The sequence below is a fragment of the Sipha flava genome, unplaced genomic scaffold (assembly GCF_003268045.1).
Source record: "Sipha flava isolate LNK unplaced genomic scaffold, YSA_version1 71_pilon_pilon, whole genome shotgun sequence".
NCBI classification, from domain to species: domain Eukaryota; kingdom Metazoa; phylum Arthropoda; class Insecta; order Hemiptera; family Aphididae; genus Sipha; species Sipha flava.
Window position 1 is genome coordinate 822429 of NW_020273611.1, and position 18267 is coordinate 840695.

The 18267-nt window shown below is 32.3% G+C and overlaps 1 pseudogene; it reads right to left on the minus strand.

Annotated features, from left to right (window-relative positions):
- Positions 1–8286: 8286 nt before the first annotated feature.
- LOC112692161 lies at positions 8287–9353 on the minus strand (annotated as a pseudogene).
- Positions 9354–18267: the final 8914 nt, after the last annotated feature.

The window sequence follows — 18267 nt, forward strand, 5'->3', positions numbered from 1 at the left end:
TCATGGTCGTATAGAAAATAAAAAAACATTTTTGCCCTTCGGTCGACTCCAGCTATGGGGCTAATCGGGTTTTTATCGAAACGGAACACGCGCTCTGTTCATTCGGTCCGAGTCGCGTACGATTTTTTTTTTTTTTTTTTTAATTTTAGCTCGTCATTACGCGTAAAAAAAAAAAAAAACCCGGAAAGTGTCACGGGCAAACCTCGGAAGATGTGAAAACATATACATGAGCTTTGAGGATTTATTAAGTACGATTTGAAGTGAACATTCTTAAACACGTGATTTCGTATTATTTGCAGGATAGGACTGCAAATGTTTAAGAATTATTATATTTGTTGAAAGAGAGAACGCATTCATCGTTCTATCTTTGTCGTGTTGGGTGAGGTTCGGGGTACGGGGCCGGATGGTAGTATGTGACCATCCAAACTTTTCCCTCCGTGCCACCGCGCCGATATCGTGTGCACGGACATTTTAATATTTCTAACAACCGTTTAATTTATTAGACAATTGGACTTTTATCATCCGGTGGCTCAACTGCACGCAAAGTGCTAGAAAAAACTAAACTTTGCAAACCGGTCCAGCAGTACTTCACAGATATAACTTTCATAAGAATCGCCTCTCCTTTTAACAATGAAATAAGTACCGAGCGTTACGCGAAAAAGGAAACGTTCGAAAATCTTCACTGTCCAAGCGGAAAAGACGCATTATAAATAAATCAATTTTTGTACGTTCCCCCCCCCCCAAACAGGGACAAGGATAACGTATTCTCCGTACGACACGAATCGTTTAACCGTCTATGGGTCGAAGCTGAGATCGAACCCAAAATCGACTGAACAAGCCTCGATCAGTTTTCGTTGCTCCGGCGCAGAGGTCCGACTCGCGTATTGACCGCAACAGCATTCCGTCTTCGGCGCGCCGAAACACTTCAAAGAAAAAACAATATGTACATATACGTACATAAATAAAAAATGGGCCCCGCAGTCGTCGGAAACGCTTCGGCGCTACGGTCACGTTTTCCCCGGTGGCAAGTTCAATATCGTCGTCTGGTGCGCGCGGGAAAACGAAAAAATATCTGTTTCGGAAATCGTTCGCCGTCTCGGGGGTTCCTCGCGTCCCGACGACGAAGATTAGTGGACCGCACCGAAGTGTATATTGTTCAATAATCGACGTCGGGCCGACAACCGTCACGGGGCCGAGGTAAATAATGGTATTATAAACCGTACCGATAAACCAAGTCCAGATGTGGAAGGATGGTCCGGTGGCTCGAGGCTTTGTTTTTTCTTTTTCTCAAAATACATACCTATGCGAACAATGTGCATGTAAAATGTTCGAAGTGATTTAAGGTACGTTTTTCCTGCAACGTTCACGGACGCATTGTCACTACTGTATATACGCGTCGGTAAATAACGCAGTGCGCACTGTATGGCGCGGATCCAGGGGTAGAGAATATTGGAGACAAGTGCTACCCCTGTTGGAAAATATATAACATTAAAAATAATGGATATTTAGAAGAACTAAATAATAGATTATAAAAATAAACGTTGACAATTTTAGTTCGATATCGTCACATTTTTTTTCGGAAAGGAAGGATAGAATACCTAATACAATCCCTACAAACACTTTTGATCAGCTGTATTATATAATTTCTCCTATAAAGTGCCCCGACTGTCAAATAGATGCTGGATCCGTCCTTGTTGTTATGATTATTGTTTAGCGTCTACACATTAAAAAAATGACCGAACAATTTGTGCAACCGAGGATGCAATACTTATTGAATTGGTTGAACAAATGTAATTTTTTCAGAATATGCGATAAAATAAAATACAATTGTTCAATATTTTTATGAAAAAATTCTCAATATTTTGATTAGTAAAAAATGTCCTTCTTCAAATTGTTTAAAAAAAACCTACAGTTTTTCTTGTAGACACTATACTGTTGAATGTATTATACTTCTGTTTAAGAATTGTGCGAAATGCGGTTGTACACAAACCGATAAATTACTGTGCGTATATTTGTAGGGAGAGTGAGGATACCGAGATCAATAACCAAATAAAATATTTTGACTAAGAGCCAACGAGACATATTTATTATAATAACACAATATTGTAACTTATGATTACGGTTAGTGTTTAAAACTAAGTGGGGATCACAGGTCGATCAATCGCAACATTACAAGAAACATACAAAGAAAATGAGATAACAAAAATTAATTTAGTGATAATGCGTGTGTACGATTTGATGAAAATGTTTTTCACGGATTGATATTAGACGCAGATTTGCGGTTGAAGTTCTGTCCTGGAAGATAATCGTAACCACTGATTGATAAAATGATGGTCGGTTTTAACGCTGTAGGTGTACCAACGTGTCGGATGGTCGTATGGCACCTCCCGATCGTCGAATAACGGACAAAATTTGATTGCCGGTACGCCCAAGACGCAACACACACCACGTTGCTCGGATAGGCACGGTTTTGACGCGAACGTCTGATCCGACAATCAGAAAATTATTGATTTGAAAGAGAATCGCGGCGGTATCGCGATAAAAGGAAAATCCGGTATGTTCGACTTGCGCGGGATAGGACGAAACAAGAAATAAACGCACAATGTCGTGATAGGCCTTACATGTAGTTTTTTTTTACCGGGTTTTTGATGAGAATTGGTGGGCAGGAGACGCTGACGGTCAAATACGATGCACACAACACAACAAACCAACGAAAAGCGGAACCGGATCGTGAACGACACGAGCGACTATGGCGCAGCCCGTGGCGAAAATAGCAATGCCGGGGTGAGCGTGGCGCTCCAGTGTGTAGAGATGTAACGCGATATTCAAATATGAAATCTGTATCATACAAGAATCATTCTTAAATGCAATTCATTCTCAAACGATTTTTCCTCTTTGAATATTTTAAAAATAATATTATTATTCAAAAATTAAATGTCGCTGCATCATAATAAAGATATTTTTAAAAGAAAATTTAAAAAAACACGTGTGTATTAGATTATTTTTTCAAGCACTATGATAGAATTTCAGTGAACGCAGTTTGGTTGAAAAACAAAAACTACTGCGTCAATGCTATGTATGCAAATAAAACAAGCGAACATTGAGTTTAGACACTGACAAATTCTGCGTTCAGATTTTGTGTTTGAGTGCTCCAGGAAAAATGTAACGGCAATTAGAACGTTTGTTTTATATAATAAGTTAAACACTAACATTCGGTGTGACTTAATCAATGGCGTAGCTGAACAGGAAATGGCCTCAGTGCAGTGGGTAAACTAGGCGATTACGTATGATCGTTCTAGACGCTGTTGGTGTAAGAACGCTCTTAAATTTATGAAAAAGTCATGAACACATACCATATTTCAACCTACGAGAAAGCACTAAATTTTTATTAAGTCCGGACGTCAAATTTCCTAAGGTCCAACATATTTTATTAATTGAAAGTGTTGGAAAGAAAGTTATTTTTCAGTACCTAAACTTACCATTACAAATAACATTACAAATAAGTCACAATTATTAATATTAACCGTTATTAAATTTTGATGAAAAAACAGTACATTATTATATGTTAGGTTAGGTATGGCATTTTCTGGAATTGCTCATAAATACATTTTTAAAAAAAAGTTTTTCAAGCAAGTTAAAGGATTATTGATCAAAAGCTGATATTTAACTCAGTTATCCGACTATTATTAAATCGGATGATATTTTTTAAGTTGTTGAAAAATATTTTGAAAAGTCTTAGGAACAAATTATAAATAAATGTTTTTAAAATATCGGAAGAATTAATAATTATGATACAACGTTTTAAAAGTCGGCCAGTGAACCACATATTAAGACCGACCACAATTTTCCCAGGAATATATATACATATGTTTTATGAATGGATATAAATTTGGCTTGTAAATATCAGGGGAATAAAAAAGGTCGATTGTAGACTCAGTCCGATTATTTTTGCAGATAAAATATAATAAACATGACAAAGTTTAATTTGGAACTGATGCGCAAGATCTCCTAGTTAAAGACATTCGATCTATGAAAAAGATTATGTAAACGCTAGAAGGAAGTCAATGTCTGCACTACCAAAATCAATCTATAAAGTACATTAGATATTATAAATTACGCAATGTTCAACATGAAAAAATAATTTCTCATTGCTGAGATTCAAATTTAAAAACATTTAGCAAACCAGAATACGTCAACGGAACTTTCTCATACTGTGCCAGGTTTTTAAACTGATGTTTATACTAGGTATATTATAAATGGACATTACATACCCGCAAAAACTACAGTTACATTTATTTCAAGTTTTGAAACATAACCGTGAAAAATGTAGGGTAGCTCAGTGTGACTTTAAACCAAGAGTAATTAATTATCTGCGACTTTGAAAAAGTTATTCATTGTGACTTTATTTGGCCACTATTACTAATAAGATATCAGAAGATCAGGGATTTTTTTTTTTTTTTATTTGAGCCAAGTTTACGTATCAATCATTTTCATATGAAAAAAAAACCGTGGCCGAGTTTACAATAGACCCTTTTTCCTCGGGCCGAATTTACAATCGCCCTATTTTATTTATCGACCGACAAGGTAATAATATTTGTTCATGTATTTCAAAAGCGATTCGTCCATTGTCACGCCATGGCTAAATTGAAAAATTCGTATTATATTTGTTTTAGATGGAAAAATAATCAATCTGCGTCCGTAGTAATGGCGTGCGCGGGATATACGTGAATAGGTATTTTGATCGACAATTGATAAAAACGAATTGAAAAACGAAAAAAAAAATATACGCACACATCACGTGCATAATCCTCGTAGAATAGAAAAACAATGAATAATTTAACTCGCAGGATTAAAGGATACAATTCGGTGATGGCTTATCAATGCAGTGACGCTATGGGTATTTTTATTTTCGAATAAAGATCCATGCAGAGTTTAGGCGTGTTTAAAAAATTATTCTTTATCTGGTGAATGAGAATGAGCCCACGATAATTTAAACACCGTGGAAAAAAGTGGCTTATAACTACAGGGCTGGGATTTTGAGGCAATTAGAATTGTTTTTGTTTCCCGAAGATTTTAATACGATGCTCATACGTTATCACACTTATTTTATGTACTCATGAATGAAAATATGAAATTTTATTTTACATTTTTTTTTTAGCCATTTTCAATGAAGTAATTTTATTTTTTTTTGTATTTTTGTCTTCAAAATTCGAATTTTAAATTTTATTTTAAGACTTTTGCGTGCCAACGTGATTTTGATTTTATTAAAATATTATTTTTATTTGAAAATCTGAAGCAAACACAATTTATCAATTCATAATATACAGGTAGACGTAAATTATTTTATTTATTTAGGGAATTATTGATTATAATATTCCCAGCACAATGTTAGGTAGAATAGTTTTAACTTTAAATTATTGTTTAAATTAATCTGAAGAAAGTGCTGTCAATGTATTATATAACATTTAAATCGGGATAAAAAGCGTAGATATTGGTATTGTCAACTGATATAAGTTAAATTTAACTAAGGAAAAAAATACATGTTTCTATACATGGTGAGAGGGTGTAATCGTAATGTATCACTGTAGGTCAGAGATTCAAATAATTAGTTATGAAAATGTCGAAATATCGCTACGAACATTCAACGGAATAATTAATTGTGTATGATGAGTATGGATAAAATAATGGTTGGTTCCAAAGTAATTGTTTCGTCCTTTACAAGAGCTATGCCACGGAAGAGATATTGTGCTTTAAATAAATTATAACGCGTGTGTCATTATGTTGTGTAACGCACTAACGCGTTACCAATACATCTGTTTTTATAAATAATTTATACGTTTTTCATTGTTTGTGGTTCGTGCAGTATAACCACACGGTAACCGTTGAACACCAACTATTATTGGTATTTCCACGGAATGAAATGATTTATAATGTATTGAGTTCGAATCGGACTTATAATGATTATACGAAATAAATGAAACGCAAATTAAAACTGTTATGCTGGTCGTGTCAGTTTGTACTACGAAACGAATCGAAACGAAAAGATGTTCGCGAAAATTATTACTATGCGTTAATCGGCAATTGTACTGACTTCGTTGACGGATCGTTCATTACGTTCATTGTGTCACACAGGTTATGTTTTTAAACGCATTCGTATATTATTTTTAAATATTATAGTTTTCACGGAAAAAAAAAACAACGAACCCTAGCTTTATCACATTAATAAGTCTCCCGACGCGTGTCCGTATCGAAACGAATTTTTTTGTTCTTTGTTTTCATTTCTCGTATTTACCATTCATGTATGTATCTATATACTTACAGTTGAACGCAGGAATTTAATTTATCATATCAGCGAACTCGTGAACGGCAAACAAAACTATAAAACAAACAATCAATCGATATAACGCGTTTAATGTAGTAATACATTTAATTTAAATGTTACACATAACGTTAGTGCGTTTACCGGGGAGGGATGATGATAAAAACAAATTGTACTCCCGATAATTTTATTGACATTTTATTAAAAACTGTCAGTCATCATAAGAGTTCGTACCGGAAGCGAATAAATACTATCGCCACTTAAGTATTTCCATACATCCATCAGAAAATGTAAAATTAATTTACATTATATATCTTGACGACCGTTGTTGAACAAACCGTAAGAGTGCACTCGTACGATAGATAAATAACTAAACCAATTAATCGATGTTTTATTATGATGAGGGTTTTATATATATATGTATTAGGGTGTACATGATTTAACTTAGGAGGAGCGGGGTGGTTATAAAATAAGAATAGGTTTAATTATGATAATTATAATTAATAATACGAGTTAAAAAATTTAATTTGATTATCGAGGCATGTCTGTAAAATTATTGATTAGTAGTTCTTCAGTGACTATTGAAGTATTCGGATTAACCAACGCGAGTTATAATTCTGCTTATCGATTTTAACTCACACTACATCTCGAGTAGAGCTCTAATCTTTTTTAACGTCAAACATGATCTTTCCGACGCCACTGTTGATATCATGAATTAAAATTTCGCTCGTACAATAACGATCGTAACGCATTGTCATAAAATACAACAAACATTGTACAATACAAGCACGTGTGCGGTTACAGTCACCGCTCAATCGTTTTTTGGGAATCTAATAAAAATTACCAATGGCCTAAGACAGTGGTGCGCAATCTTTTTTGATCCATGACCCCCCTAAAACGATTTATTTTGATAATACGACCCCACTTCCTACCAACATTATGTAAGTGTATAATATAAATTTACTTATTAGTCTTAATGTATACAAACATTTTTTTCATATACATTAAATCGTTAATTTTAGGCAATTTTAATATTTCTTTAATTTAATTAATTAAAAACATGAAAAAAAAAATATATAAAATTAGTGTTTTATAAAATCTAAAATTAAAAAATGTATTATTATAATGATATTCAAAATTTTAATATTTCTAAAATTATAAAATTACTATTTAATTATTTTAATGGGAGACCTGAGCTTGCATTGTGGACATGATTGATTCTATGTTTGGTTTGATACTTGACACTGTTACTCTTAAATCAGTTTCAACATTTAATCTGAAGCGATATTTGTTTTTAATTATCGTTAGTGTTGAAAATGCTGTTTCGCATAAATAAGTTGATGCAAAAGGTAGTAAAATTGATATGGCTTGTTTTGATAATTCTGGATATCCAGATTTGATGGAAATTCAAAATGTATCACATACATTTTCTTGAAATCTGACACACAGATTTTCATCTGATGACAAGTCAATATGTTCTTCGCTTATTTTTAAATTTCCTAATTTTACTTCATTGATATTAAAATGAAATGGATTTCTTATCCAACCTAGACTTTCTTCTGGGAAATTTTCAAACCGTGCATTAAAGTTTGTTTGTAAACTTATTAGATGAGCAGTTATGATTTCTTTTATCATATTAATATCCACATCATTATCACTGAAGAATTCTGATAAACATGAAAACATTTCAAATTCGTCATCGTCAATATAATTTTTCTACAGAAGAATTTTCTTTTTAAAAGCATTGATTTTATTAGAAAGAAATAAAATATTAGTATTCTTCTCTTGCAGACTTAAATTTAGACAATTTAGTTTTTCTTATATATCTGCAAGATAACCCAGAATTGCAAGTCATTGCTCGTTTAAAAAATGTTCCGAAAGTTTATTATTACGTTCCAGAAGAAAAATTCGTGCTTCATCTCTGAGTTCAAAAAGGTGTGATAATATTTTACCGCAAGACAATCACCTTATTCAGTATAAAGAAGCAATTTTTGATGGTCAGAATCCATTTCATTGCAAAATATAGTAAAAAGTCCGGAATTTAATGACTTTGATTTTATAAAATTTATTACACTTATAGCATTAAGGAGTACTTTATTAACATCTGGTTGAAGTTTTTTGGAATCTAAAGCTTCTCTATGAATCATACAATGGTTAAATATTATATTTGAAGACACTTCTAGAACTTTAGCTTTAAAATCTTTTTTTGAATCAGTAAGGGCAGCTGCGCCGTCAGTGCATATTGACACACATATTGATCAGGGAATTTTATTCATTTCTAAAAAATTGTTTATAAGAACAAAAATATCATTTACAGTTGTACGTCCTTCTAATGGTTAACAAAATAAAAAGTTTTCTTCAATTTTATCTTTATAAGTATATCTAACATATACAAGGTAAATTGAGCAAGATTAGTTATATCCGTAGATTCATCTAATTGCATTGCAAAATAGTTTCCTCGTAATCTATTTAGTAATTGTGATTTTATATTTTCAATTTGACGTGATATAGTATCTCTTGATAAGGGAACTGTTTTTAATTCATTTGCATATGATTCGCCATGCATAATTGATACTATTTTTATAGTGGCTGGCAAAACGAAAGATTCACCAAGAGAGTGTGGTTTTTTTTGTTTTTTCAATTAAATATGAAGCCTCTAATGACGCAGCTAGAGCTTTTGTAGGTACTAAAGTAAAATTACTCATAATACTTTTTTGAAATTTTATTGAATTTTCATATCTTTTAAAAAAGTCTTCCTCTTTATGTTGGAAATGAGGATGTTTAGTTACTAAATATCGTTTTAGCTTTGATGGTTTCATACATTCTGAAGCTAATCTTTTAAGCAAATAACACATTTTGGCTCACCTTTTTCAACATCGAAAGTGAATCCAAACTTGATGTAACTGTCTTGGTATTTACGGTCCTTTTTATTAACTTTTTGGTTCAAACATTCTCGACTGGTTTTTATATCTAACAACATTTCTGATACCTTACGAACTTTGGTTTCTATAACACTATCATCATCACTATTCATCGTTCGTTTAACAAAAAATGTATCCATATCGATGTTTTAGTTTATATATTATAAAATATTAAAATATTAAAAATATTAGTTTGAAATAATACAAAATATAAATAATTATTACTAGGCTTAGAGACTTATAGCTCTAAAAAATACACAAATATGCTTCTAAAATCATTATAATATGCATTTATATGCATTAAAAAAAAAAAAAATGACCTCAAAGTACACAAAATAAAACGTGTTCATCGGATGTAAATGTATCTTTAAACTCCGAAACAAAACTTTGTAGTCGGCTACTCGTAGACTGTTGTACTTTCGGCATTATACAATATTATAAAATATACTCGTACGACGTTTTACGTATGATTCGAGGTTGTGTGGTTGTGAGATGCAAAAACAATGATGAATAATAACAATGCCGTAGCAACCAAACATTGCGCCCGGGATGAAACTTCAAAATGCGCCCTTTCGTATTTTTAATTTGAAAATAGTACGTTTATTAGATATTATTTTCGATGATTATTTTGATTATAATATGAAGGCTGTTAAAGATTTTGTAAATAAAATATACCACATTGACTGTTGTGATTTTTAACATTAGACGCAAAATTTTCATTTTTGCGTTCTCCTAGGAATTACGCCCGAGGCGTAGGCACCTCTCGCCACCCTCTAGCTACGGCCCTGGATAACAATCAACTGAACTGGACACTAAACAAATAATCTATTATTCTATATTAACTATTATCTTTATCGACATCCGGTCGATATCTAGCGGGTTATACGGTCCATACAGGTTTATAGTATTATTTATACTTACACGAAAATTATAAAGAGATATGAGAGGTAATTTGCAGATAGCATATTACTGGAAGTATTAAGTCCTCTTAATATATTTTTCTTTCGATAGGTTGAAATATGTATCCATATTTTTTAATTTTAAATTTGGAAAATTTGTCAAAATATGCAAAATAAGCATAAACATTTTAAAATATGCACTCTCCTGCAGAATCTATCAAATAACAAAAATATGCACATTCAAATTTTAGATCTGATATCATGGCACCGAGAAACGAATTTATTTCGCACTCTGCTATTTTTAACAATAATTAAAAAAAGTATGCAAATGCTAGAAGTCCCTAAGCATAACTATCACAAACTATACAAAATTATAAGCATTAATAGGATCAACTCAACGGCTCGTACATGACTATCGGACTATTTCATAATAACCGTGAGATTAAATAAAATTACTGATTAAAGTAAATTTAAAAATAACTGCGTGATTCAATAGAACTTGTTATCGCAACATTAAGATATGACATAATATTACGATTGACACAGTCATCGACGGTACAAAATAATTTTATTTTGTATAAAACTATAAGGCTCGGGCCACACTATGCGTTTTGTCGGTTGCCGATGAACCGCAATCGGGAAGACCGACCACACTACGCGTTTTATTAGTTGCCGATTTAAAAAGCGCGGAAAATATTTTAATTCAAAATAATATGTTCTTGGAAATATTAGACTACTGTGATATTATATTTCATTTCAACGAAATTTAGCTGGTTTATTATTATATTATTACTATATACTGCTAAAGATAGACCTATCATAATAATCAGATTGTAGACTTTTCATGATAATTATATTGTTTTATAAACTAATATAGAATAGAAACCTTAAACATGTATAAAATATTTTAAATGATTTAATTTCGACGAAATGTGTATTGGTAAACCGCAACCGATAATCCGCAAGTTTGGTCGGCACAATACGAAATAAAGTGTTTTGAAGTACTTGCCGAAACGCATCGGCAATGCCAAACCGCAACACGTTCGTCCCGACGAGTTATAAATCGGTTAGCTGAATCGATCAGTGTGGCCCCGAAAATGCGGTTTATTAGTTATTTATATGTTATTTATGGATGTTGCGGTCGTTTACCGATCGGTTCCGGATTATCGGCAACCGACAAAACGCATAGTGTGGCCCTAGCCTAAAATAATACACAGTATATAACTTTTTCATCTGGTGTAAAATTATTGGCGACCCCTTATAAAATGTCGCAACCCCCATGTTGCGTACCACTGGCTTAAGAGGTTCCGTGCACGTATTTATGGCCGTAAAATTTTTGTCGGAGGGCTTGGTCGGTGAACGACCGTTATCTAACGTACGGTATCGTCGCAATAACGATTTCGCGGCGGCCCCGAACACTGCCGTCGGACAAGTGTTACGATAAACCGCATAGCGTCGTTAACAATTGAAATTTTATTTTATTTTACATTACAGTACAGGCTGGTGCCCAAGGTACAGTTGAAACCTAAGTACATAGTAAGAAAATTACATAAAATTATAAATATAAATATAATTATTTTATTTACAGACAATTATACCGAAATTTATATCGAACACTCAGGATGTATTCAGGGCCGAAGTTAGGGGGAGGCAAAACGAGACATTTGTACAGGGCCTCGCGCCTTCAAGGGCATCGCGTTTAACATTTTAATTGAAAAATATTTTCTATGGAAATTTCATAAAATGAAACGTGAGACGCGTGGATCGCCTGGCGAGTGCGATTTGTCGAGAAATCCGTTGGCATATAACGAAACAATATTAAATAAGTATTATATTTAATATGTCACCAACGACGACCCGTATGGCACGTCGATCCATGGTATAAAAACCGGAATGCCTAGAAAGTTTATCTTATCGCATTTCTTAATTTTATTTATTTATTTGTAGAATTTAGTCGTTACTAGGCATGTTCTGCACAAAAATAATATCGATAATATCATTATCGATATATCATATTTCAATTTAATGATATCGATATTTTTAAACATTAATATCAATATTTTGATATTTGATAATTGATAAAAAAAATCGTATTTTTATAACTTTTTTTTTACTATTTATAACAAAAACATAATTTATACTTAATAAGTATTAATTAAATAACCACTTGTAATAATTAAGATGTTTTATTGATACAGTCTTATTTTATAAAAACAAAATTAATATTAACAAATCATAATATATAGGTAAACAATTTTGAATTCGTAACCGCCTACTGCCTAGATATACTTATTACCTAATATATATCATAGACTATAAAGCATAGGTACACTAATAAAATATACTACTTAGTACTTAATCCGTGGAGTATGGCATAACATAACAACGACAACAATAAACATAAATAACAAAATCGCCGATAAATGGACACATAGATAACAGTCATTTGGAAAATAATCATAAAGTAACGATTAATGATGGTATTTTCTGTGGCTATTCTAAATATAAAAATTAGTATTTTTATTTTTGTAGCCATTTTAAGCCAGTGAGGCCAGGCAGGCGAAAAAAAAAAATATCAGTGATATATCAATATTATTGTATGTTTAAAATATCAAAATATATCGATATATCAAAGCAAAATATCGATATTTGATATTATCAATATATCAAGCCCATACATAGTCGTTACCCGATATGGCGTGCAGCTGTCACCGAGTCTGATTACATATTATCGTACACGGTCGGCCTACAGGTTTACACAGGCGTCTATGGTTAATGGTAAAATCAGTTTTGCTCAGGGTCTCGTATAAGGTAGCGCCGGCTCTGGATGTATTACGCACTGATTAAAATATTGGTAATGTACGGATGCCACGGCATCGTGTTTTCCTCAGCCACGTTGTCATTCCGTGTCAAACATCGTTTGACGTTTACCATTACTGTTTGTTGACGTTCAACAGGTCGTCAAATTTATCCGGTCGATTCGTATCAGCCATGTATGGTATTATACAGTGCGTACGGTTTTTAGTAATTTTCACCTGTGAATGAAAAAATTAGTCAACAAAAGTGACTCAACGCTCCACTCTCTTAATTATTATTAATAGTATAATTCTTTAATCTCAGCACTGTAAACGTTGAAAATGCACAGATAAAGAGTTAAACGTTTGAAACAATAAGTTTGATTTTAATGTACAAATAAATCTAGTTTTTCCTGATAGCAACAGAATTTTACGTTCCTATGTCGTAACTCGTTGCAGTCGTTCGAAATCATTTTGTATATCTGTGCAAATTATACTTAGTCTGTTTACAACCTTTACAACTGATTTACAATTAATATTCGTTTATTATTTATTTCTATGACTCACATGTTATCTAATATATTAATAAAATATAAATACCACTAACTCATTGATCGTTAAATCACAAAAATGATAAAACGTGTGTACTTGACATTTCACAAAGTAATTCCTCTAATACTTCTCTATATGTACATTATAAGAAAGGATTTTTCGTAAATCACATTTTTAACGGCCAACACAGTTTTAGGATGAATGTACAATTTTTTTCACTTTTCCAGGAAAAACTAGGAACTAGGAAATTTAATTAGGAAATATTTTATTTTATTCTACATGTTAATTTTACTACGACCGATTGCAGTATATGAATATTAATAAAGCATAAATAAATAAAAGGAAATATCTTTATGATGATAACGACAACCGAGTGCTCTTTTCAAAATTTTTGGCTGCAACACGATTGCGTAATTTTTCTCATTTTTACCCTATCAATTACACCACCACCACCAATATAAAATTATGTATACAATACATACTTTCTACATATAATTTTCATATACATAAACTCAAACTTATTACCAATTAATTCACAATTTTCCTTCCAAATTATTACAGGCTTAGGACTATCAACAAATTATTATTGTTGGTTTGTTTAAAAATTATTTTTTTTTCTAAATTACATATATGCATAGCTATATGTATAGCTGATAGTCATTAGTCGATATTTTTATTATAACTATCATTAGCTCAATCAACTTTTCATTTCGATTTTGTAAAAGTGCATTTTGTAAATTAATAGTTTGAATGCATGTATATGCACATAATAGAAAGTACCTATATATTGTATACATTATTTTATGTTGTTTATAAATTATTATACTTACATAGTATAAACACATATTATTTGGTTCGTAATGGTGTTGTGATTTTGTCAGGTAAAAAGATATTGGGGCGCAATCATGGTGCAATTAGTCGGGTCAAAAAGGAAAAATTGCACAATCGTGTTGCACTGACATTTTTTGACATCGCAGTAGTAATTTCTCTAATTTATAAAAGTTATATTATATTTATATCTCCTGTGCGAGGATGGGTGATTCAGGTAATAGTGATATAAAATAATTATTTTTAACAATAACAATTTCTAAATGTCATAATTAGCAACGAGTAAGCTGTGGATATGTTTGACTATACATTGTACTCATATCAATCATATTTCAACATGTGTATGATCGTGTAATAAAACAATAAACGCGTTTAGCGTTTGTTTGGTATTCGATAAGAATAAAATGGCAATGTACATATATTTTATCCGCCATTCGTTAGCTGATTTTTTTTCATTTAATATTAATATAATTCTTATATTAATATTTTTATTGAAAACTGTTTGTTACGCATTCTTTTAAAACGTAACCGCCTGGGTAACAAATTATTTCGGCTAAATTACGTTTGTTTTGCCTGGCTTTCTAGTTTAAAAAATGCATTGCTACTTGTATTCTACTGTTCTAATTCCGACGGTAAAACTTTCGGTACGAAGACGCTAACACACTCCTTGCAGTTAACAACACAAAAATGAACAATGATAACATTTAATTATTTAATTAACAACAATTAATTAAATGATAACATTTAATTAACATCGTCACGGGAAAAATATTTTTATTTTCAACCCATCAAAAGCAATCTCCTTATGATCGACGATTTCTGATTGGTACACCAGAACGGTTACTATTAACAGTAATTAAGCTTAGGTTAAGCAATTTTTAGTTGATTTTCTACAAAGAAACTTTGAAATATTAATACTGATTCTAATTCATAAATTAATAATAGTTAATAAAAGTTACCTAATAGAACTATTTTTAATTTTATGAAATTATTAATGATGCTGATTACCTTATGAGAAGGGTGTACTTTGGTTATTTTAAGATAATTTACATTATTGGTTAGGGGCCCCGTTTTATATTGGAATTTATGGCCCTTAAATGTCTAGTTACGCCGGTGGGTCTGCTAGTAAAACATCAAATGACAACTAGTGACTAATAACCTTTAGTGAGACATTGATAACATTAGTACACACATATTAAATGAAATAATTCAATATAAACGTATTAAATGTATATTTTTGAACCGGTTAAAACCCGTTGTCATTTTGAAAAGTTTTATATTATACAATAACATTACAAGTTACAAGGTTTTGTACATTTTGTCCATTTCGTCCACTTTTGGACATAGTGCAGCTCAAAATCAAAAATAGTAGACAAAATTAAATCGCTGCCTTAAGCCGCACCCTATTAGCGCTTGTGCTGTTGACCATAGATATTTTTGATCAACGACGACACGTAACGTGAGGGGAGGGGGCGTTCGAAATCAAGTTGGCTGTACCCGAGCAACCCCAGGCCCACCGGTTGCGGATAATTTAGCGCCACATCGCCGCCGATCAAATTACCTACTCGCGACTCACCAGGAGCGGTCGATCTGCAATCGAGAGACCGGTGTGATGTTAACCGGTTTCCGAATACATTTTACACAAATACAGTAGTACAGTACATGTTTCGTTTTTCTGATTCACAACACGTCGGTTGCTTTATAAAAGATGCGTTTATATTACGATGATGTGCCAACTTTGGAACAGCTATACTCTAGACCTGTGATTCTCGATATTTTTCGAATTGTATCGCCCGATTTTTATCCATTTATTTTTCGTTTTTTTATGTGAAAAAACACATTATTCTATCGTATTGTGTACCAGTAGTGAATAGTAGAACGTATCTTATCTAGTCACGAATACGTTTAAACCGTTTTTGCTGTTTTAGTGTGAAAATTATTTTTTTTTTCGGGATTTATTTCGAAGTGTATTTTTATTCTAAACACTAATATGAGTATATTTTTAATCATTTTGATTGGCGAACACGCAATGCACATCAGTATAGCTTACGTTGGTATGGGATCTCGACTACATAAGCGTAGAAGTTGTGTTCGTCAATCATCTCGAATCCTTCCATAGTCATTTCTCTCGCGGAAAGATTTACAAAAATATTTGTTGTTTCAAACGACTACGCGACTTACGTGTTTATTTTTCATAATATTTTAAAAGGTTACAATGATTAAAACACATTTTAATAATGTGCAATTTATTATTACAGTTTTAATTTGTGTATAAACAATAATAATGATAATAATAATAATAATAATAATTAATCAATTAAGTAGGTAATTAATATAACACTATATAATAATAATATGGCTTAGCTAAAATAAATTTACTACTCACATATAGTAACTATTAAACTACAATGATAACGATTTCAATACACTAATCATATATTTTAATAAATATAAATAAATATATATATATATATATATATATATATTTATATATATATTTATATGTACTATATATTCGATGTTGTAAAAACGAGAGAGAAAGACACTCGAATATAATAAATTACAATTTACAAAAAAAAAAAAATTATAATGATTATAATGAAAAAAAACCAAACATAATAACGCTTAAAATTTGTGTTGGAAGACGAGGACGTCGATATGCATTAAGTTGACAATATATTGAGTTATTTATGTTTAATAAGTAAATATTTTTATGTAAACGGCGACCAGACCGCAACATAGTATATGTATAAGTATATTTTCTAATCAATCAAAAATAGTGTTGATCGTAAAATGGTCGTGCACCGGTGGCACAGTCTAACGTAAGAATATTTATAATAATAATAATGATAGTAATAACGATATTGGTAAAACATTTCGAGACGAGACGAGGTTAATTACGCGAACGCGAGGCTCGCTGAATAAAAAATCGAATCAGGTATGTTGCGAAACGGTCGAACGTCTGCGACACGGTTTGCATCGACCTACGAGCTACGATTATTCGAAAACGATGAAGAAATTTCTACCAAGATTTATGAAACATGTGTAAGCGTGAGTATGATTTAAGCGACAAAACAATTTTGGGAGATTGTACCGGACATTTCGGGTCCCGACACGGTGGACACGGATGTGGTTCCTATACGCGCTACATATAAGGGGAGGGATCTATCGGTTGTTGGATATGCGCGGTCACGTGCGATCGTCGTCGTTTTTTTTTTATTACCACGCAAATGATCGCGCCGCAATTGTACCGATGATGATCCCTGAGACGTGTTCGTGACGGCGCGGTGAGAGAAGATTTCGCGTATCGATGGACGGGCTGCGGTTCGCGTTGTGCCCGCTTGGAGAGATGACGGCAGTGAAATAATGATCGATAAAGACACGATCAATCTTCGATCGATAGGTTTGAGGATCGCCTGTGGATCACGTGCGCGCAGCGACGAACGACGGGGGGGGGGACGTGAAACGATATATACGAATCGATATGGAGAAACGGGACGGACGAAAGCGACGACGACGTACCGTACACGATTGTAACGTGTGTGGGTGGATATGCACTAAAACTGCGATACGAACTACGAACTCTTTTCAGTATCGTCCGATGATTGTATCGTCAGTACTTAGATATTTAACTAACAATATACTAATGATGGTCCTTATAACAAACGCAAATCTTGTTTTTTTTTTTTTGTTTTTTTTATGTTCTAAGTATTTATAATTAATTAATTATTTTTTCCTCATTTAATCTATTACGGGTTAACTCTAACCTAAACACTACCGATTTCTACGGGATAATACGAAAATGACGTTGTACGCGTTACACGTTGTACGTTTATGGATGTATATATTACGTTACTTATTATTATTACCGACTGTACACTTATCATAATACTTATATTAAAAAATAATTTTAATAAAGGTAACGATAGACTATAGTATACTAATAGAGAAAC